General features: G+C 43.9%; 1 protein-coding gene across 2 annotated transcripts in view; it reads left to right on the plus strand.

Moving 5' to 3' along the window:
• The window catches only part of LOC147701358 (chymotrypsin inhibitor Ani s 6-like), a 212,070-nt gene that overhangs the window by 138,503 nt on the left and 49,581 nt on the right, over positions 1-23,986 (plus strand). Inside the window, exon 1 of one of the 2 annotated variants that reach the window (XM_086928634.1) lies at positions 20,548-20,784. The exons of the other annotated variant lie outside the window; for it this stretch is intronic. The gene's annotated coding sequence lies outside the window, so the exon portion shown is untranslated. Of the gene's footprint in view, positions 1-20,547; positions 20,785-23,986 lie in introns of those variants that run through there. 2 annotated transcript variants of the gene reach the window in all.

Consider the following 23,986-nt stretch of genomic DNA (forward strand, 5'->3'; position numbering starts at 1 on the left):
GATGGAAAAAAAAGCAGAGACAAACATTGGCTGTAATCAAATACAATACCAAAAGATAACATAACATGAAGTTCAATGAAAAATTGACAAGGTCAAAGAACAGCAAGTAAAAAAGTGTTCAACAGCTGAGTGTGAATATAATACTGGAGATCTACCACTGAAGAGATCATGCAATTGTATCAAATTTAAGTTAACAAAATAAAAGTTATATATGAGAAATGTAATAAATGGTGATTTTACCTTTTGCATATAGCACAAAGTGAAGGCAAATTTGTTTTGGTTTTTGAATAGTTCACTGATTTAAACTTTTTTGATCTGCAGGTCACAATTTCAAATCCAAGCAAGGCCACCTCAGCCTTCAATCCTCTGAAGGTTTTCAAACAGAGTATTACTGACAGTAACAGTAACAATGGTTAGGGTGATGCAGTGGGCTAATACAACCCTCAATATTTGGCTCCCCTGGTCAGATCTTTGAATCATGGTAGGCCCATTCAGCCTTTCATACTTCTGAGGTCGATAAAATGAGTACGGTTGAGTAGTAGAAAGCACCTGTTGTTTTAACCTCAAGATTTAATTCAGGGATAATATGCACTTTACAAATAAACATTGTGCTTACTTGCAGTACTTATAAATGACAGAATGACATGAAGAGCTATACATAATCACTTTAATATTCCTTCCCTCCAGCATCTTCAGTGTAGGGGTGAATTTCAACCCCTTAAGGAACATGACTGCATTCCCCACTAACACAATCATAGAAGCCACAATTACATTACCGAACACATAGAAATACACAGCGAAATGTCTTCTACATAGCCAAGACACTCATCCCCTCACCTGTCCTTAGCAAAATAGACTGTTGCGGTATTCTACTAGTCGGTCTCCTACTATACCCTTTTACCCCACAAAATAAAGTTCTTAAATTTCACTAAAAGAACTCACTTCATCCTCTCCAGAAACACTCCTTCCTATAACCAGTATATGTTGACTGCAATACTGGAAAACCGACTTTCGACAAAGGGTAATTTGTTCTATTTAAGATTAAAAACTGGTTTAGAACTGGTTTGCCTCCAGCTCAGTCCCTGAGTCAACAGCCAACCCTGGCTTACCAGTGACCCTCATCCGGTTTTCATTGGTCTGGTTTCTGGGAGCACGAATACATGGGTGGTGCGTGCAAGGGATCCCTTGACCACGCTTAGCTATCAAGAAGGGTGGCAGAATAAGGGTCAGCTTTTACTTAGCTCTTCCTTTCTTATGAAAATTGCGGATTGAACTTTCAGGACCCCTCATTTATTTAGGAGAGTGGTACAATGGAGGGTCAGAGGTCCTGCAGTTAAAGGATGGATGTTGCCACTTTGGCAGAGGGAGTATTGGGACTTTTGCAGTAAATTATTGAAAAAAATGCTGACAAGGGAGGTGAGAACTCGGCAGAAAGATTGGGTGAAGGGAATTTTCCAGTGACTGGCTATTGCGCAGTGCTGCACTGGAACCTTACCACCCCTTCAAAGCAGTCTTGCTCCTGTGAATAAAGCATCTTTCAAGAAGAAATCTGGAAAAAAGATGACTCATGCATACATGACTTGCTTGATCCCGGGACTGGAACTGCTCTCCAAGAGTAAAGTGCTTAGGGTCCTGTTACCTGACAGAGGGACGTCAGAGGCAGCATGGCTCATGACTGTGAGGACTGCACCCTTTAGAAGCCTTGACTGTTCAGAAGCATGCCTCGGGCCTGAGAGCTCACTGGGAACATTCCCAGAAAGTTGGAAAAAAATGGTTTTAGTCATTTGTTTTTAGTCAAGACTGCTGGACATTGGCTTCTCTGCAGGGTTGCCCCACACCCACAACTTTCTGTCTTCACCCTCCTGTTTTCTCAGCCCTTTTGTTGGCTTTTAGAACTCTCTGCGCATTATCACTGCCAACTGGTGCTAACTGGCTGGTGCAGACTCCTTTAAACAAGGTGAAGTTGGCTTACACCCAAGTGGCACATTTAATTTACTTTTAGGTCCTTAGTAAAAGTGGTACAGCATGACCCAGGGCCTGTAATTAAATGCTACTAGTGGGCCAGTATCACTGATTGTGCCACCCACTTGAGTTGACCTTTTAAACATGTGTCAGGCCTGTGCATGCTAAGCTCGGCAAAGGGTGGGCCATCTGTGGCCGTCAGGGGCCAAAAGGGGCCAGGCTTGGCCACCCCATTTGACATTTTTAACAAGGACTACTGACTCACAGAAGTAAGGTAATGTGCTAATCGTATTAAATCTAGTTGACAAATTCACTCCTCCCAGATCATTAACGCATTGAGCGTCACTAAGTTACTAACTGACCCCACTGCTAAAATGAGTAAACGGAGGGGGGTAGTTGGAACTCTAGATGATTTTATTATAAGGGCCAAATCGGTGCTTATACATGAGATACAGGCAACCGAGAGACGATTGTCTTTAGATCTTGCCCCGCTCCAACCGAGGCTGTCACCTGGGGGGTACTTTGGACCTAATGTCTTCTGACATTCTAAGATCTTTCCCTTTGCCTTTAAGTCCTGATATAGTAGTTACAAACATACCGTCTTCATCCCCTTCTGCTAACCAGGATCTAAGCGCCCCTGCATGCAATACATGAGGGACCGTGAGCAAGATAGCCAGAGGGCGGACACTGGCTGCTTCAGCACTTGGGGGAAAGAAAAATGCACCAAAAATAAACCAGTCAAAGTCCAGGCAAAAAACGATAGACTCTAATACAGACGTCCTGTGCAGTAGTGTTGGTAGCAGCGGCAATAGAACAGTTGAAGCCCGGATGATCAACTCTATCTCCACCAAGACTGAAGATCCTTTATTTAATGGCCCTAATACAACCGATATGGGTATTGAAATTTTAAACACTTTGATGGAAGGATTTGAGTCCAGACTGGATGATCTAATGGAGATTTTTGTTAAGAAACTTGATGTCTTATGGAAGAAAATGTCTAAGATAAAAACTGTGGCAGCAAACACAAATAGTGGTGGGGACGGGGAAATTGCTCTGCACCCAGTATCTAATGGTCAAACAAATGGTCAAACAAATTGTAATGCTGCTTCGCAATCCCGAAGCGCAGTTGACCACATGGCGCCACCCCAAGCTGCCTTCTGCAAATCATGTGGGAATAGGGGGGCTTCCCTAGCAAAAAGCGATGATCATATTAATAGAAGCAGCAGGTTGACAATAGGGAAGGATGGTATGGGTACTCACAAGGGGGGCAACAATCAAGGCAGGTCGCCTAAAAAAGGCTTAAGGCCAGTTAACGGCACCAACGATGTGAATAGAGATCTCAGTAAGTATGGTTCTAATTTTAATTCGGATGTTTTACATCTCCCACCAGCCTCCGCCCCATATGTGCTTGTCCTAATTGGCGTCCCTGCGCTTATAGAGGGACAGAGAGAGTCCTGGTCTGATCTCCAAAACAAGTCGGTAGACTGGCTTCATAAACACAAACATTTTTATCCGCATAGGATGGAGGAAATAATCATGGCCAGGAGAGTAGGGTGAGTCGGACCATCAAATAAATGTATAGATGCGGATTGCATTGTTTTAAACTTTAGAAGGCCCCAACAGGTCTGTCACCTTCTATCCATTACAGATGAATCAATGAAATATTAGCACACTTCCTCTGGGTTACTTCTATAAGCCATCCTTAACTCCAAACAGAAGCTCTGAAATAGATATGCCCCTATCGAATGGTTTTCATATCCGCTCTGGTCTGGATACACAAGATTGACCATTAGACATGGTACCTAATGTAGAAGCCAATGATACGCCAATCTTAAACGTATCAATTAGATCTAATCGCTCCCCAGAGAGGATAAACTCAGTAAAAAGTGGCAACGGAGTTACCCTGAGTGTATTGAGCTGGAATGTGGCAGGTCTACATTCAAAACTTGATACTATAGACTGGATAAACATGATTAGGGAATATGACATCGTCATGTTCCCTGGAAACCTTGGCCACAGAAGAACTAAACATCGAGGGGTTCCATTGTTTCAGTGTGCTATCCCAAACACCCAGGATGGGGAGACCATCGGGAGGACTGTTTATAGGGATTAATGTGGCTGCTGGGGGAAGCTTTAAGGTAATCCCATCCTAGAGCTTAGATTATCAGGTAGTACTGCATAAAAGAGGGATTCATTTCCATTTGATACATTTTTATACTAATGATTTTCAGTCAGTTCCAAACAAGAGTTTTATAAAGCTTTTTGACTTTATTTCAGATTTGGAGAATCAGTCCAATAATGGGAATCTTTTGGGTATTTTAGTGGGGGGTGATTTTAATGCTAAAATTCTCGGTATACACCCTGAAAAGGGAACGGCCTATTATGGACAATCGACAAATAGAGGTAGAGAACTTGACCGGTTTATAAGATCCCATAATTTGTCCAATGTTATGGACCTGGTCGCAGAGTCAACCACGAACAATCATCCAACCTATAGGGGAAGGGGTTGTAGTTCTATCATAGATTTCATTTTCGTATGCCCTCTGATAGAAAAAACAGCTGGTATCTGCTGAAGTTGTACCCTCTGACTATGGAAATCATTATCCCATTAAGATATCGATACACACTGCCCATAGGCCAATTTTTCAGACCGAATGTGGGGCCACAAACCTAATGGTGTCAACTGATAATTTAAGATTGTGTTGGAAGGGGGTCGATAACTCCGAAATTTTCAGGAAAGTGGCAGGGGACAAAATGCCTCTGATTGTTTCTTGCCTTTCATTAGAATTACCACCGGTACAGATAATTGGGGATTTTGGGAAGATCTATCAGACAATCAAATCCCTCCTCTCTAGACCGTCGCCTCAAGTGGCACCCATCCCCAGGTGGTTCCACAGTGAATGCACACAAGCAAACAGGAATTTACGCAGGGCACTTTCAGCCACTCCGAGGTGTATAAAAGAAGTTAAACTGGCCAGAAAGAAGTATATTGAGGTAATCAGAGATAGGAAGAAGGATCTCCTGAGTGAACGATGGTATAAAATGTCTGAGGCTGCTAGCCACAAAAAGGGTAACATCTGTTGGGCGGCAGTCAGGGAGGTCCGTTCTATGGGCCAGTCCTCAACGCCGATTAGCTGTAATATCACCAGCGATGCATGGGTTGAACATTTTTCAGGTATTTACGCCCCTCCACTTCCATGTGAGGCAACCTTTAATCCAGGTAGCCCGGTACCCATAGAAATGAGCATTTTAGAACTTGTGGAAGCCATTAACCAGAGCCTAGGTAATAAGGCGCCGGGCCCAGACGGGGTCCCTATTGATTTAATTAAGTGGAACCCAGACTTCTGGGCCCTTTGCTTTTGAATGTTTTTAATAATTTAACTTTGACAAAAATACCCGAGACTTGGGCCACAAGTATAATAGTCCCGGTTTTGTAGAAAGGAGATAGATCTCTTCAGTGCAATTATAGACCTATTTCTCTAATAGAAAATACTCTTAAAATTTTAGGAAGAGTCCTGTAGAACAAACTGGTGGGATGGACAGAAGCAAATGCCATCTAGGACCCATGCCAGCTCGGATTTAGGGGCAAGGTTGGAACGATTGAACAATGTCTAAACCTAAACTTAATTGTCGGAAAATATACTATTGCAAGGAGGACCCCTATCTACATGGCTTTTAGGGACCTGTCCACAGCCTTTGATCTAGTGAACAGGTAAAAGCTGTGGGCAATCCTTTCAGCAGGAGGGTTGGATGAAACACTGGTACATTTTTTAGTATATTTACACAGAGACCTCCAGGCTCAAGTAAGGATTGGGATGGAAGGAGAGGTTTCAGGGACCATTGAAATTGTTTGGGGGGTCAGACAAGGATGTGTGTTGCCCCCCCTGCTTTTTATTATATATATTAATTGGCTGAACACCACTCTGAAAACGGCTACTCAAGATGTCCCATACATTAATAAAGAGCCCATCCCCGTGCTTATTTACGCAGATGATGCGGTTCTTATAGGCCGCACTCCAAATTCCCTGCGTTTTCTTGTCCAAAATTTTAACAATTATATGGATGAGTTAGACCTGCGGGTACATTTTAAGAAATCCTTTCCTTCCAGGGAAGCGTGAAATAGGCTCGATCACAATAGACGATCAAAAATTGACTTCTGTAAGATCTTTTCTTTACTTAGGTCTGGCCTTTGCTGCGAACGGTGCCTGGAGTGAGCATTTAGCTTACCCCAGGAGCAAGTTCTCAAAGGCCACCAATTAAATTTTAAGTCTACCCTGCCCTAAGACCACGGGTGCTCGTTTAGCAGTACAGAAAATATACAAACTTCAGTGCACCCCGGTGGCTACATTCGGTGCCGAGATCTGGGGAACGGCCAACTGCTCAGCAATACAGAAGGTTTTGCAGGAAACTACTGAGCACCCCAATCTCAACCCCCCAATATATATGTCACAAGGAGCTCAACATCAATTTTATAACTGATTTTATTCGGGCACGACCGGCACTTATGTGGGTATCAGTGTGGAAGAACGAAGCGGCATTCTTGACACAGCAGATTATTAAGGATTGTTTACATTGCGATGAAGGCTTAGAAATCCCATGGCTAAGCGGTGTGCTCAGAAGCTTGCTCAGCGTAAATAGAGAAAATGTCTTCCTGGATCCCATATTAGCAGAATCAGTTCCAAAAGAACTGCAAAATGCTTTGTACTCCCTATATAATAACGAGCGGGATGTGATGGAGTCTAGGAAACAAATTGTGCGAAATTATATGGCTATTGAACAGCACTGTTATACGCTTCATATGTATTTGACCTTACCGATGAGCCATTGTTTCGATTAAGAGCTATCACAATCCGATTTGCACTTTGTTTTCCACTGGGTTATAGCCCAAATTTTAACCAAAATTTGTACTCTTGTGACGGGAGGAGTGAGCAAACTATTATGCATTTTATATTCTTCTGTAAATATTATCTTAAATACTCTAAACCGTTTTTTTATCTATATTTTAACAAGAGAAGACCAATTACTTTGGAGGTGGCGTATCGTTGCATATTAGACTTAGATGTTGTTGAATTGATTTTCCGCACTGGCAGTTTTCTTAAAACTGCAATAAGGGCGCGTAGGTCTATGATGGATCCCTGATCATATATGACATAATCTGTGAACTGTTTTAACAATTGTATATATTAACATGATGGTCGTCTTTGCACCAGGCACTTTGGATATATGTATATGGAATTTTAATCTTTGTATCAATTATTGTGATGTATTTACGTTTTTGTGCTTTTATGGGTACTATTGTATCCGAATAAAGTTGAACTGAACTGAACTTAACTGAAGTGATAACTTTCAATTGGGAGCGGGGAGGACTGTTGAAGTTTGTGTCTAAAGTACTATATCTTTAATGGTAAAGTCGGATTTTAAATCCCATTTTGTAAATTCCACCTTTAGAAAGTTGGCATTTACTTGTTCCAACCATTTGGTTCCTGCAGCCTGTATCTTGGGTCACATGACTAGGTGGAGCTGCAGTTGGTCTTTGTATCTTTCTCCCAGACAGTGAGACAAATGAGTATTAGTGTTGGTATGATAGGCTGTCTCTGATTTTATTAGGGGGTGGTGTTGTCACCTACCACACTTACACATCACAACGGATTTGTCTGAGCATACTCACAAAGGGTTTGTCACTAGTCAAATGTAACCCCAGACACACTGGGACAGGGCTGGCAGGGAGGAAATTCTAAATGCCTCTGGGTGGTGAAAACCTCCAGAACCTACTCCTGCTTCAAAGTGGGTACTAGGTTTAAATATTGAAGAACCAGACCCAACTCTTCAGTACATTTCTGTATCTGTGGAATTCTCAGAAGTACTGCTGCTTCTCTGCTGCTGCCTGTTTGAAAGTACTGGACCTGCCTCTTGATTCTAGGACTAAAAGTGTGACTCCAAGTGCTAGTTCTCTGGCCTCCTATCAGAGCCTGAGGAACGGAAAGGCTCCAGCCACCTTGATCCCAGCAACTGGACCATGTCTACTGTGAGTTTTGCTACCCCAGTCTATGACCCTTGGAGGTGGACTTGAAGGTGCTCTGCCAGACCATCTTTGGTCATGTGGGCAAAAATGGTGCAGCAAGACACATTTTCTCACAACTCCTCTTCTGACCAGCCTGATGCAGATAATTTGCATTGCAGCACCCAGTCTTCTCTGAACCACTGCTGTGCCATGTCTCCTTGACGCAGACCTTCGCATCACATGCCCAACGTAGACGACATCCTCAATGATAACGCAGGACTCCGCATGGCAGCCCTGCAGCTATTTTGGAACAGCAGGTGTGTGACGCATCTTTGATGCAGGACATTAAACTCCAAGCACTCAGTCGAAGGCATCCTTGACGATGACACAGAACTATGTATCACAGCATCACAGCTCCAGGGAACTGCCTCAGCACAACCCATCTTCAAAGCGGTATCTCACAATGCTCTGCAACCTGGATTTAAGTTAAATCATTTAGGGCCAGATGTAGGAGCCAAAATACCGGTCGGTAACAGCCAATTTCGGCCGTTACCGACCGGTATTAAGTTTTTGGCATGTAGGGGCCCTATTTTACCGATTCGGTAAATTTACCGAATCGGTAAATTTACCGAATCGGTAAAATACTGAATCAGTATTTTTACCGATTCAGTAATTTTGAGATGTAGGTGGGACTCTTCTGAGTCCCACAGGCCTTACCGAATCGGTATTTTACCACCCAATCCAATTGGGTGGTAAAATACCGATTCCAGGTGTGCATGCACTTGTGTGCATGCACACCTATGGCATGTGACAGACAGACATGCCCTTAGGGCATGTCTGTGTGCCACATGTCACACATGCCTGAATTCGGGGTGCTAGAGGGTGTCAAAGTGACACCCCCTGCACCCTTGCAACATTCGGTATTTACCGAATCGGTAAATACCGATTCGGTAATGCCCATTCATTCCTATGGGCTTCAATGCCCGTAGGAATCAATGGGCATTACCGAATCGGTATTTACCGATTCGGTAAATACCGATTCTTACAGAATCGGTAATTCAATTACCGATTCTACCTAAATCTCCCCCCTTCTATTTTACCGATTCATAAATACTGAATCGATAAAATTCGGTATTTATGAATCGGTAAAATATTCTTGCCTACATCTGGCCCTTAATGTACTTTGTTCAGCAGGCTTAGCTTAGACTCTGTAACCTGCCCACGCTCCATCTTGGTCAGCCTGAATTTATAACTTGGTCCAGGTCTGGCGTCTCCAGATAAATACAGTGAGTGGTTTGTGCTTTTTGGCACTATTTTCACTTAAATCTTCAAAGATGCTTATCTCTAGTTCTACTTATTGGCTTTTTGTCAGTTGTCATTTTGGTGTTACATAATTTATTACAGTTTGCTCGATGTTTCTAAGTTGGTGTGGGATTTTTTTGTGTTGTGTTTTCACTTTATTAGTGTTTGAAGTGCTGCATAAATACTTCACATATGGCCTGCAAATTAAGCCTGACTGCTTTGTGCCAAAAGGTTTAGCACAGGTTCAGTTGGGGTTATCTCGTGACCTCATCCTGACAGAGATTATGGCTGCTGCTTGATTAGGGTTTCATAACTGTTAGACCAAGAATCCTTGATGTGGTTTTCCCACTTACATTTTGCCTTCAGACCTCCTGTTTGATGACTTATATTTTGCAGCAAAGTTTACATCTGCTAACCAGTGAAGTGCCTTAAAACATGGTGGAATTAACTTGTACCCAACTGGCATATTTAATTTACTTGCACGTCCATTGTAAAGTGGCACTACCTGTGGCCAGGACCTGTGAATTAAATGCTAATAGTGTGCTTGCAACACTGATTGTGCCACTCACTTAAGTAGCACTTTAAGCATGTCTCAGGTCTGTCATGGCAGCCTGTGTGTGTAGTTTTTAACTTTCAGTTCAACCCGGCAAAATAAACTTATTACCAGGTCTGAACCTTCCTTTTATTACATACAGGTCACCTGCTAGATTAGGCCCTGAACAGCCCAAATGGCAGGATGCAATGTATTTGAAAAGTAGGGCACGTGCGTTTAAGTTTTACATGTCCTGGTAGTGTAAAATTCTTAAATTAGTTTATCACTATCGCAAGGCCTATCTCGCTCATATGATAACATTGGAGATACCTTTAGACATCCAGTAGACTTTAAAGTGTAAATGGGAACATAAAACCAGTTCATGTTTGGTGTCTGGAATTGCAATGAGAAATGATAATGTATGGTGAAGTCAGATTTTACATTTCAATTTAGAAAATAAAATTTTTAGGAATTTGGCATTTTTGTGGCGTATTCACTTGGAGCATACAGCCTGTCTATGGGCCACATGAGCGGGTGTGGTTGGCAATTGGGCTTTGCATGCTCCTCTTATGTGGGTTTTTGGGTTTATAGTTGTAAAGAGTGGAAAGTTAATTAATTTTAATGAACTAATATTCAGAGCCTGATTATGATGTCGGTCAGAGCGACACGTTAGTGGAATGGAACCACCCAATTATAAGTCAGCGGTTCCATTTATAGTATTAGGATCCGACCTTTCTTTGGGGTGTTGGAAACATCAATTTCTCTATTGCAGCTTGTGCAGTGGCTTCTAACGGGCTGCAGCACAAGCTTTAAAACAAAAATGGATGTTTTGAAACATCCCTGCACCATGCGGTGCCTGCCACATGGAGGAGGGATATTTAAGGGGGCACCATAAATGCACCCTACAATCCTACAGCAGAGGGTCGGGCGAAGTGGCCCCCTAGTCACTTTCTGCCTGCCTTTTCCTGGTGGAGCTGGGGCTGGCTCCGCCATCTATTGAGATACAGTCCCAAACGCCATCCCAACGGGCTACATGAGCCCGTCCGAAGCGGAGATTTCCCTTGTAGCTTTACCTCTGACCGCCGGTATCATAATACTGACGGAAACCTATGATGCCGGGCGTAAAGCTTCGACTAGCTTTCAGATGACTTTCCTCCCAACATCATAATAAGGGCCTCAGTTTTTAATTAATAATATTTGTGTTATTGATAATTTATTATCTGAATTGTGCAATGATTTTTTTTTAAAGGATTTAGATGTGGGTTGTGGGTTGTGTATGGATATGGTTTGAAGAGTGAATTCATTGTAACAATAAATAATCTTTGAATTAATATTAATTATTACATTGATTATTAATTATGTCAATTGTGTAAATAATTTTATGTTAGATTTTATGAGTGTGTTGTTTTAAAGTTCCGTTTTAGGTGCAGGTTGTGCGTTTTGTGGGGTTATAGGGTGGGAAGTAACTAAATTAAATGTGTGTAATAAATATGTTTTGTTGATTAATAATTTCTAAATAGAAATATTTATTTTTTCTGATAGTTATTTTTGTATTGTATTTATAATAATATTTGTAGTTATTTGTGATATGTATTTAACATTGTATCAAGTTTCTATATTATTATTTTATTTTAAATATATTGTTAGTTTTTTGTACATATTTATATTTTTTCTTCATTCACTTTGTTTTTGAATTTTTTTTGTTTAAGATATTTTGTTTGTTTTTAATGTTGCACTGACTGGAGTGGAACAAGTAATCTTAAAACCCCACACAATCCAACACTTTCCCTACTATTGTACTGACTGGAGTGGGAATAGTACATTTTACCTCTCTTCATTCCAGCACTTTCCCTACTGTTGCATTTATTGGAGTGGGAATAGTAGTCAAGTCAAGTCAAGTCAGAGAATTTATATAGCGCACTACATACCCAGAGGGTCTCAAGGCGCTAAGGAGGGGAAGGAGGATTACTTGTCAAATATCCACGTTTTAAGTTGTTTTCTGAAAGCTAGGTGGTTCTGGGTAAGGCGAAGGTAAGTGGGGAGTGAGTTCCATGTTTTAGCAGCCAAGTAAGAGAAGGATCTGCCTCCCATGGTGGTCTTGTTGATGCGAGGTACAGTGGCGAGGGCTTGGCTGGAGGAGCGTAGTTGGCGGGAGGGGGTGTAGAAGGACAGTCTTGAGTTGAGGCATTCTGGTCCGATGTCGTAGAGTGATTTGTGTGCGTGGGTTAGCAGTCGGAAAGTGATTCTCTTATTGACGGGTAGCCAGTGGAGGTCTTTCAGGTGACCAGAGATGTGTTCGTTGCGTGGGATGTCTAATATGATTCTGGCTGAGGCGTTTTGGATTCGTTGGAGTTTCTTTTGGAGTTTAGCGGTAGTGCCTGCGTAGAGGGTGTTTCCGTAGTCCAGTCGGCTCGTGACCAGAGCATGGGTGACTGTTTTCCTGGTTTCGGTGGGGATCCAGGGAAATGTTTTTTTGAGCATGCGAAGAATGTTGAAGCAGGATGAGGATACGGCGCTGACTTGTCTGTTCATTGAAAGTGAAGAATCCAGGATAACGCCTAGGTTCCGTGCGTGGTCTGTCGGAATGGGTGCTTTTCCAAGGGCTTCCGGCCACCAAGAGTCGTCCCATGCAGAGGGGGATGTACCTAGGATGAGGACTTCTGTTTTATCTGAGTTCAGTTTCAGACGGCTGTGTTTCATCCATTCAGCAACTTCTTTCATTCCTTCGTGTAGGTTAGTTTTGGCGGTGCTGGGGTCCTTGGTGAGAGAAAGGATCAGTTGAGTGTCATCCGCGTAAGAGATGATGTTGAGGTTGTGTTGGCGGGCGATGGTCGCGAGGGGGCTCATGTATACGTTGAAGAGGGTGGGACTGAGAGAGGATCCTTGTGGTACGCCACAGATGACTTCGGTGGCCTCGGACTTGAATGGTGGAAGGCGGACTCTCTGGGTTCTTCCGGTGAGGAACGAGGTGATCCATTCAAGTGCTTTTCCATGTATTCCGATGTTGCTGAGGCGTTGTAAAAGGGTGCTGTGGCAGACTGTGTCAAATGCTGCAGAGAGGTCGAGGAGGATGAGGGCGGCTGTGTCTCCATTGTCCAGTAGAGTTTGAATGTCGTCTGTTGCTGCGATGAGGGCGGTCTCAGTGCTGTGTTTTGCTCGGAAGCCAGATTGTGAGGAGTCGAGGGATTTGTTGGCTTCGAGGAAAGCGGCGAGCTGGTTGTTGACAGCTTTCTCGATTACTTTGGCCGGGAATGGAAGGAGCGAGATGGGGCGGTAATTTTTGAGTTCGGTGGGGTCCGCTGTGGGTTTTTTGATGAGGGGCGGTGAGTTCAGCGTGTTTCCAGTTTTCCGGAAAGGTGGCGGAGTTGAAGGAGCAGTTGATGACGTCTCGGAGGTGCGGTGCTATGACGGAGTCTGCTTTGTTGAAGATGTGGTGAGGGCATGGGTCTGTGGGGGATCCTGAGTGGATGGAGTTCATCAGGCAGATGGTGTCCTCAGTGGAGATTGGGTTCCAGTTGTTAAGGGTGTTCGCGGGGGGAGAGTGTTCAGCATGTGGTTGGGTGGGTTGGGCTCCGGGTTGGTTGTTGAAGCTGTTGTGGATGTCTGCAATCTTGTTGTGGAAGAATGAGGCTAGGGAGTCGCAGAGGGCTTGAGAGGGGGTGATGTCGTTGGAGTTGGCCGAGGGGTTGGAAAACTCCTTGACGATGTTGAAAAGTTCCTTGCTGTTGTGGGCGTTGTTGTCAAGTCGATCCTTGAATGCTGTTTTCTTGGCCTTTCGGATTAGTTGGTGGTGAGTGCGGGTGGCGTTTTTGAAGGTGTCCTTGGTGCTGGTGGTTGGGTCTTTTTTCCAAGCTTTTTCAAGGGTGCGGCAGAGTTTCTTGGACTTCTTAAGATCATCGTTGAACCATGAGGCCTTCTTGTTGCCAGGTTTGCTTTGACGTTTTTTCAGTGGTGCTAAGGTGTTGGCGGTGTTGGATAACCATAGGGTGAAGTTGGCGGCGGCTAGGTTTGGGTCCGAGGAGTGGGCTGGGGTGTTTAGAAAGAGCGATGAGGAGATCTGGTCGGTGGTGATTTTGTCCAGTTTCTTTGCAGAGTTGGTTGCAGGTGGTTGGTGGGTTTGGGCTTGTTGTAGGTGAAGTGAACGCAGCTGTGGTCAGTCCAGAGGAGATCCGTAGTGTGGCTGAAGGAGACATGATTGCTGGAGGTGAAGATGGGGTTGAGTGTGTGACCTGCGATGTGGGTGGGGGAAGTGACCAGCTCTTTAAGTCCGAGGTTGGCGAGGTTGTCCAGGAGGGTGGTGGTGTTGCAGTCGTTGATCTTTTCAAGGTGAAAGTTGAGGTCTCCCAGAAGGATGTATTCTTTGGAGGGGAGCGCGTGTGGAGTGATGAAGTCCGTGATGTCTTCACTGAATTTTGCGCGGGGTCCTGGTGGTCTGTAGAGGAGGGTGCCTCTGAGTGTGGTTTTGGGGTCGATGTGGATCTGGAAGTGAAGGTGTTCGGAGTTGGCGAGGTTGGCGTCAGAGCTGGTTGAGATGCGGATTGATTTCTTATGGACGATAGCGATTCCTCCTCCTGTGTGGCTGGTACGGTCTTTGCGAGTGATCTTATAGTCTTCAGGGATGGCAATGGTGATGTCTGGTGCGGAGGAAGCGTTCATCCATGTTTCCGTTAGGAAGGCAATGTCTGGAGAAATGGTGTCTAGTAGATTCCATAGGTCAATGGCGTGTCTGTGGACCGAGCGGGTGTTGAGAAGGATGCATTGTAGGTGGTTGGGGTCGGGAGTCAGTGGTGTGGTCGTAGCGGAGATGTTGTTGGTGCCGCTGAATTTGCAGGAGTAGCAGGAGAAAGGTCCATGGGTTTGTCCAGGGGCGGCTTGGACGCAGTTGGGGGCGCGACCGGGGTTAAGGGCTAGGAGGGTGGCGGCATCGTAGGTAATGCGGGAGGGCTGGGCAGCGCGAGGGGCAGGGGTTCTGGCGCTGGGCGCGATCCATGCGCCGACGGGCGTAGACGGGCTTACCTTTGGCGCACCTTCGGCGCGGGTTGGGCGCGGTCGCTGTGCGTGAACGCTGCGCGCGGGAGTAACTGTCATATATGGAGGGTGGGGGGGAGGGGCGAGGGCGTCTCAGCTGGGAGGCGGGGCGGGCTCGAGACTACCACAACAACAACAAAATGGAGGCGGAGGAGTACAGAGAACGCGCTGAAAACACCGTTCAAAACAGCGTAAATATTACCCAGAGATTCAGGCACAGCTCAGCGGCGATCAGGCAGGCAGCAGGCAGATACAACAGAGTATAAATTAATGCAGAGCGGCAATGAGGCTGAAATCGGCAATTAATGCAGTGCGCAATGAGGCTGAAATTGGCTATTTGCAAGCAGCAGGCAGCAGATTAAAAAAAGCAGTAATGTGAAGCAGCGCTAGCAATAGCACAACGATACCAATATCCTCGAGGGACACAGGGGAGCGACCACTCAACTCGGGGAGAGGAGCGAGTTGTACATTTTTGTACATAGTACATTTTACCCTTCCGCTATCCAACACTTGCCCTACTGTTGTAAGGACTGGAGTTGGAATGGTAAATTTTAGCCCTCTGAAATCCACCACTTCCCCTATTGTTGCACTTATTGGAGGGGAATAGTAAATGTTACTTCCCCGCAATCCAACACTTTCCCTACTGTTGTACTGACTCAAGTGGGAATCATACATTTTACCCCTAAGCTATCCAAAACTTTCCCTACTGTTGTACTGACTCGGATGGGAATATTACATTTTACCTCTCCAGAATCCAACACTTTCCTTACTATTGTACTGATTGGAGTGGGAATAGTACGTTAGCCCACCACAATCCAACACTTTCCCTACAGTTGCACTGCCTGGAGTGGGAATAGTACATTTTACTCCTCCGCAATCTAATACTTTCCCTACTGTTGTACTAATTGGAGTGGGATTAATACATTTTACCCCTGTGCACTCCAACAATTTCCCTACTGTTGTACTGGCTGGAGGAAAATGTGTACATTTTACCCAGTTTAATAATTTTTGCATTGCATGAAGTGGGAGTACACGTTTTTTATATATGTAGAGTAATAGCTTGCGTAGTTTTGTAAAAGATTGTTGTGGGACACCCTCTTTGATAAGCCCTTCTCACCCCCTGGTAGATTGGCATGAGCAGCAAGGCTTATCTTCAAGGCAGTGTGTAAAGTATTTGCAACCACACTCCCAGTGACACAGTGATAACACCACAAATGGACACCACAATGATGTATGAAAGTAGAAGTATCTTTATCAAGAAGAAAAATACGGTAAGACCAAATGATATAAATCCAACATATGCGTATTCGTAATCTTTCACTTGGACGGTTATTAGGCCAAAAAACACAGGTTCTTGCGGTATTAATGAGCAGTGCAGGATGTTCAAATGCAGTCCTAATGCAATGCTATGCAGTTCGTATTCTCAGACCAATTCAGTTTGTAATAATGTAAGAATAATGCAACACTCAATGCAAGTAATCAGGAAGTTCGTAAAGGAAGAATAATGCAATCCTCAATGCACGTAATCAGGCAGTTCGTAATGCAAGTGTAACACACTCCTTAATGTAAGTAATAATCAGTTTGTAATGCGAGAATAATTCAATCCTCTATGCACAAAATCAGGCAGTTCATAGTGCAAGTATAATGCACTCCTCAATGCAAGTAATAAGGCAGTTCATAATGCAGGTATAATGCACTCCTCATTGCAAGTAATAAGGCAGTTCGTAATGCGAGAATAATTCAATCGTCAATGCACATAATCAGGCAGTTCGTAATGCAAGTATAACACACTCCTCAATGCAAGTAATGAGGCAGTTTGTAATGCGAGAATAACTCAATCCTCAATGCACATAATCAGGCAGTTTGTAATGCAAGTATAAGCACTCCTCAATACAAGTAATAATGCAGTTCGTAATGCGGGTTTTCTGCCAGGAATGCGATGTGCCCGCTCTATGGCGCAAAAAGAGAGAAAAGGAGGAGGACGAAAGAATATCCTTGAGCTACCGTGCCAAGAAGACCACTGCATCCTGAATCTCTGCCCCCTCCAGTAGTCCAATCAGGCACACATTATTTCATCTAGGGTGGCCCAACTCCACTCTATCTTGAAGGTATCTGATTCGGGTGTCAGACACATTCTACTGCTTCTCCAGGAAATCAGTTGCCAGTTTTAATTCTGTAACATCCTGCTCCACTGCAGTAACTTGGTCTCCTAACTTCCAATGATCCGTATGCAGAAGCGTAAGATCCAATACAGCCTTGTCCACTTTGGATTCAATAGACTCCCTGGTTCGTTCTATGGCATGCAAGATGACATCCAAACGGTCATGCGTGGCTTCCTGTTGTGTAAATGGTTGCGTCAAATCCATATCTGTTGAGCCAGCAACTTGCAAGGAGGTCCATGACCCAGTACCTTTAGTGTGGGCCATTGTTCCAGCCAATTTCTTTAGTGCACAACAGAAGGTGCGACACTCCCAGCAGATCAAAGCAGTATAGTTGGAAAGATTTCCCTATTCACTGTGCAGTACTTAATGAAAGAACCAGCAGGAGAAGCCCCTACAGTCCCTCCACTCACATTGCCAGCTGTTGTGGTTTAGTTGTACCCCTCAAATGCAATACCCTCCACATTCCATCTTCAGCACCCGCATCCCCAACCTCCTGCAACAATGCAACTCTTTCCGATCAGTCCCTCTGGCGATCTCTGTCCCAAGCAACAGTGTCATCAATACTATCAGGCCTCAGCCCGACTGCTCCCGAGGTCACAATCAGGTCCTGAAGTGGCTGTGCGGCCCACTTCTTCCCATACCAAGAAGAGCTGCAAACAATGTCTACCACAGCACGCATGAAGGCCCTTGCAAGCATTACTCCTCCAAGTATTTCAAGCAGGCCACACACTGCTCCCACAGCCATGGTCAGACCGCATTGTCACCCTTCTCTTGACCTCACCAATCAGCACTGCTGGCAGCGACACTTTCCTTCCTTCACGCAGAGGTGCGATATGGGGCCCATCGGCAACCACTGTTTGCACTTCCCAATGCATGTCGCATCAACAGCAAGAGCAGGTCCAGATCGGGCCACTCCCAGAGGTAAGGTCAGTAGCAGTGTCTCCCATCACTTCTCTCACTTGGGCTGCACCACCACTAGTCTTTACTGCTGGGCAGGTGCCCCCATCCACATTGCCTGGTCCTTGTGACAGACCAGGCCCCAATGCCGGGCACTCCCAAGGCCTCAGGATGCAGTGCCACTCACCCTGTCTCACATTTGGTGGTCTCCTCGTAGCATCATCCACAGGTTTTCATCTCCACTCTGAGTGGTGCGATGTGCACTTCCTCTGTTGCCGGTGACTTCTCAAGCAGAGGCCACAACTGCCTCACAGGTGGGTCAGCAGGCTCCACCCGGGACGCACATCTCCAGCTGTGGTCTGATATCTGGTTATAAATGTTTAGGCAATTGCCACCCTACAGGTATCTTCGCACAAATCGGTTTCTGGGGGCTTGCACATTGATCCACCGTGGTTCCACACTGTGGATCTTATGTCTGTGCCAGAGAAATTTATCGGATGAAGGGGATGAGTGGCAGAGCGAGCTCAGAACACTTCCGCCATGTTGCCCCTGCAAGCCACAAACCCGGTCCATCATACATCCTTACTGAAGAGATGAGTCTGAGAGTCCAATATTCATACTTCATGCCAGCATTGAATTAGGAGAAGGTCCTAGAGATTTTTGCTCCTAGACCTCAGGGTCGTTTGGAATTCCTCCCCCCCCCCCCCCTGCTCTGGCCCCAGCTTGTCTGGTGGCACAACAGACTGGTGCATACAACCTTTGTGAAGGTGCAGCAGCAGAGCCTTTGTGATGTGTAAGTGTGATAGATGACAGCCCCTCCCACAATCGACTCGGAGATGTCCCATCCTGCCAACACCTATTCCTCCTTTATCTCAGTGTCTGGGAGAAATAGACAAATACCAACTGCCAGCTACACTTACAGCTGCAGGCAACAAATGTCTGGGACAAGAAAATGCCAACTTTCTAAAGGTTTCGGAGGTTTCGGAATTGTAACTGAAAATCCAACTTTTAAATTGCAACTTATTAGACACCAAACTGATCATTTCTACTTGCTCCAAATTGAAAGATATGAACTTATTCCATGTAAAGAGTAACCCATTGTTATCCTAAGGGAGAATTTGGCCTTCAGTATTGAAAAACAAATTAAGATTTTTTTCACTACCAAGACATTTCAAAGTTAAAATACTTGCCCAGCGGTTTAAATGCACTGCACCCTGCACTATAGGTTGTTTAGGGCCTACCCTAGGGATATTAAAAGGATGGTCTAACCTAGTAAAGGTTTACATTACCAGATCGAAATGGCAGTTAAACTGCACACACAGACTGCAATGATAGGCTAGAGACATATTTGAATGGGTGGTACAATTAATGCTGAAGCCCCACTTGTAACATTTAATTTACAGACCCTGAGTAAACGAAGTGCAAATTTACTAGTGACAAATAAGTAAAATAAATCTGCCAATTGGGTGTGAGCCAATGTTACAATGATTTATGGAGTGAGCACACACACTTTGGCGCTTTTTAGCAGTGGTAAAGTGCACAGAGCCCTATGGCCAACAAAAACAAGATTAGCAAATTGGAGGAGTGAGGCAAATGTTTTGGGGGAAGACCACCGAAAGGCTGACAGGTAAACAGTATTTAAATCTATTTTATTAAGGGTGAGGTAATTATAGTGAAAAGGAGTGTGCATCCTATTCACAATTGGATTTGTACTTTATCAATAGCATTCCAGTACATAATCCTATGAGACAATTCAATATGTGAAATGTTAAGATAAGTTAATAAATGTTTCCTACTTAACATCTGTTAACATCTGTTTCAAGAAGGATTTATATTTGTGTGCTACGTTCAAACAAAGTTTTAATCTAGAAAGCCAAAAAGGAAACCCGTCATGACTGCACATGTCACATCTTCATGTAATTGCAAAACGTTCTGTCCATATTAGAGGCAAGAATGACATACCAGCCCCTATGTGCCGTAATAGATTATAATCCCCACGTGCTACTTTTACCAGATGATGAATCTGTTGACCAAAAATGCACTAATTATTTCCCAATAAAAAATCACCCGCTCTGTATGACGTAGAATTTTTTTTTATATTCTAACGTATGTGATGCCGTGAGGTATCAAGAAAATGTCGCCCCTGTAGTATCTGAGGATGTCCAAGAGTTTTTGAAAATGAGGAGGAATCCATTGTCATGTTTGTGCAGAAATCGAATTGTTTTAGATGAGGGTTGATCAGAAGCTTTCGAGGATACTAGTTGCCAGTGTGCTGTTTTCAGGTACAACCTTTCTAAAACAATTCACACCACATGTTTGCAAAAAAATAAAGACCCCGTGGTTTCATACAATTACCAGTGTTAACTTGAAATGTTGTAGGACGTCACCCTTGTTGTTGCCGAAACGCGAGAGCGCATCACAGTTAAAAGTACATAACATGGTGAGAATTCGCAACATGCCATGCAAAATAAGAGATCGCCCTTGAACTATTATAATAGCAGGGAAATTTGTCTTTGTGAAATATTAAATTGAACTTCCCTAAATTATGTGAAAGACAAAAATAGTTCCGAATAGGTCATCAGGAATAGCTGCAAACAGGTGTTCATTTCAACGCTCGGCAGGTGTAACAATACCTGTGCTTTTAGGAAAGGTAAATTTCGTGACCCTGCGCGTGATTCACACCGTTTATTTCCAGGGAGTATGTGACTTGCAGGAACATTCATGAGTCGGCCGCACCCAAACCTGGAGCGTCTCGTTTATTCACAGACAGAGTTGTGCAAATGTGCCCAAGTGATGCCTCGGTGAATTATGTCAGGATATATAAGCCGCAGTGCTTTGGACGTGCCCACTTGCAGCCAGACTCTGAGAGGAAACTTTGACCGCAGCTGAATTGAAAGCAGGTATGTGTCAATATCTATTCTTTGATTTGTATTTTGGGTTACTTATAAAAGATGCAGGTACTTCGAACTATAATTTGTAGACCTAACCATTTACTGTGCTGTGCCCAATACATTGTTTAAATCACTATATATAAATATTGATATAGGTTCTGGGTACCCAGGGGCAGCAGACACTGCTCCTGCTACCAACACATTCATACATCAAGCTAGTCCGGAAGATACAGATATCTTGAAGACTCGCATTTACTCTCTGTACACTTCACTTCAAGTTCACGTAACTATGCTGGGATAAAAAAGGGGACTTCGAGGGTGCAATGGTGAGACAAGGAGATCATCTTGTATTCATTGGAGATACAGTTTGCATGGTCTCACATCTGCTACTCCCCTACAATTGGTTATTAAATGTCCATGATCTCTTGTTCATAACACTCTTCTAGGCGCTTAACAACCAATCTGACTAGGCCATTCACAATGTCGACATCTCACAATTCTTCCCATTCTGAGCCTTTTTCCTTTTTACCTAAAAGGGGACAAGTGAAACTCCATGTCCCAGAATGTAAAGTGGAGTTAGCTATGGTCTGGGCAGGCGAGAGAATTCATACATAAAACAGCCATCGTTTCACCATGACAAGTGATGCAGATGTTCCCTTTCTTATCAGTTTATCTTAAGATCGTTGAAAGATAAGGCACTTTCTATTTCATCATATTTTCTTTACCTATTTTGCCCACCTCTCTTTACTTCTGCAGACGGCCTCCTGTGTACTGTACCTTTCCTTAAGAATAACGCTGGACTGCTATGTACAGATGTGCTCATCAGTGTCTGCATTGCTAGGTTGAATCTTCCTCTAAAGGAGAAGCGAGTGAGAGACGGGCTCCTGCAATGATTAGAATGTAAATTAAGGTGGACCGTTAATTACCACATTTCATGACGAAGAAAAGATATCTAAAGCAGAAAACAGAAGAAATCGTTTTGATTATACTGAAGGAAGTTCTCGAAACTTTGTAAAATTGTTACCAGTAATATAAAGCGAGAAAAACCCTTGGAACATGTAGTTATTATGACCATGGGCCCATCAAAGTGATCAACGGCCTAACGTTTGTGCAATGCATTGGGTAAAAGCGGTCACAATTTGTTCACCCACATTTTACTAAGTGCTTTGTTGTTTTGCAAACTAACATATGTTGAAACGTATTGGTTCACAAAATTCTGATTCCTAAGTTGTCATAATTTGACCTTCTTCATTAATATGCATCAGGTTGGTTGTAACTTGCAACCCATTTCAAATCGCTGCCATCACATGGATCGTGGACTGCCGGGATCAGCAAATCACTGTCTCTGATTGCTTTTAATTAAAGAAATCAATTTTTTTTATACGTCCGGTCTACCTTTAACTGAAATGTACAGAGAGCAAATATGGGACTTGGAGACATCTTTATTTTCCTGCCTAAGTTGATGCCTGAATTTACTGTCAGCAAGAGCAGTGTCGGGGTATCATCTGCTGCCGCTGGGTACCCGGAACTGAGATACATATTTGCTATATTAATGTAAACAATGTTTTTGGGCACAGTTAATGATAAGGTCTACAACTCCTTAAATGAAAACAGGGTGCACTTAAAAAACTGAAAAAGAACAACGTCTAAAGCCTTTTACAGGTGAGCAGCAGACCCAGGAACCACTGCCTACTCCCAAAAATGCTTATTATAACATTGACAAAGAGGAACGTGCTTTTAGGGGACCCCTTCATGTTTGCTAGTGTGATACCACCTTCTGTGAGGTATCAGTAACCAATAAATGATTTGCAACCACAATTGCTGTCGTAAACCACAGGTAAGTACCTTAATAAATCACAAATTTAAGGGGACGCCCTAAACATGCCCTTTTCAATTTGTGATTTGGTAAGTAGTTGGAGTTTTGAACATACACAAATGCTATTTTGAGGTCACAAAGGTTCCGATTTAGGCCGGTCAGAGTCTTTTTTACCACCCAAATAGGTTTGACCATAAGGCCCAAAATCATAAACACCTACTATTTATTACTTAATATCAAATTCTTCTATGCCAATGTAATCGATCAATACAGAACAAACTGTAAAGTGACTGCATGATCACCAACCTAATGGGTGTAATCATTGAAGGAAAATGACACTTGCAAAAGGAAATGATGAAACAGAAGCCACTAAAATAAGGAACAGGCCATATGGCTGATTTGAGCAAAAAAGCAGCCTCACAGGCATAGTAAAGGAAATTAGCAACGGAACCAACCCTAAAATGCCTTCACATTACATAAAGATTGCACAACTCACTAAATCAATCTATTCATGAAACATCCCTATAAGGACTCTAAAAGACATAGATCACTCTTTCAAATTATCAGATATTTTGCCAACCCTGTCTCATAACCTGTCATCTAGGAGCAAAGGATCATAGTGATCATCGCCCTCAAAAAATTACAATGAGTGTGCAAGGTGCAAATCCAAACCGGCCAATGGAGCATCCTAACTCCATACATATTGTAAATAACAAAAGGATCAAATGCAAAACTTACTAACCAGAATGACTGTTGGCTTTGGTGAAGGCGCTTTCAAATGACAGGCCCAAAAGCAACAATCAGCTAGGAAAACTTCACTAAACTATTAGGAGAATCTCACTCAGCAAATGAAGGGCCACAATCAATGACAAGAGAGAAGCCTTGACATGGGGATCCCCCCACATCTCAAATCATGCTAGCCAATCACCTCTCCACCTTACAAAATAGGCAAATTCAATGCCTTAACCCCTTCACTGCGGCGGCTATTCCGCCGCAGTGCTAAGGGGGCGGGGCGGAAATGCGGCGGGCGCATGCTGGTGACGGAACCGCTCCGTCACCAGCTTCGGTTGCGCTGTGCTTACGACGGAGCGGTTCCGTCATGCCCCCGCCCGCTCAATAGAACGCTCAGCGCAGGCGCGGAATTCGCGCCGCTCAGAAGCGTCGGGCGGGCCATGACGGAACCGCTCCGTCATCAGCACAGCGCCACCGCAGCTGATGACGGAGCGGTACCGTCATCAGCAGGGGAGGGGTTAAGAAAGCAATAAATAGATCACTGCCTATCTGACCCTGATAATAATGCCCCAGAGGAGTTCAGACAAATAAAAGTGACCAAGAAAAACGTAATCTGTCAATCAAACAGGAAATCAGTGTAGACGCTCCTTGGCAAATTACTCC

Source organism: Lissotriton vulgaris, chromosome 7, assembly GCF_964263255.1.
Source record: "Lissotriton vulgaris chromosome 7, aLisVul1.2, whole genome shotgun sequence".
Lineage (NCBI taxonomy): Eukaryota > Metazoa > Chordata > Amphibia > Caudata > Salamandridae > Lissotriton > Lissotriton vulgaris.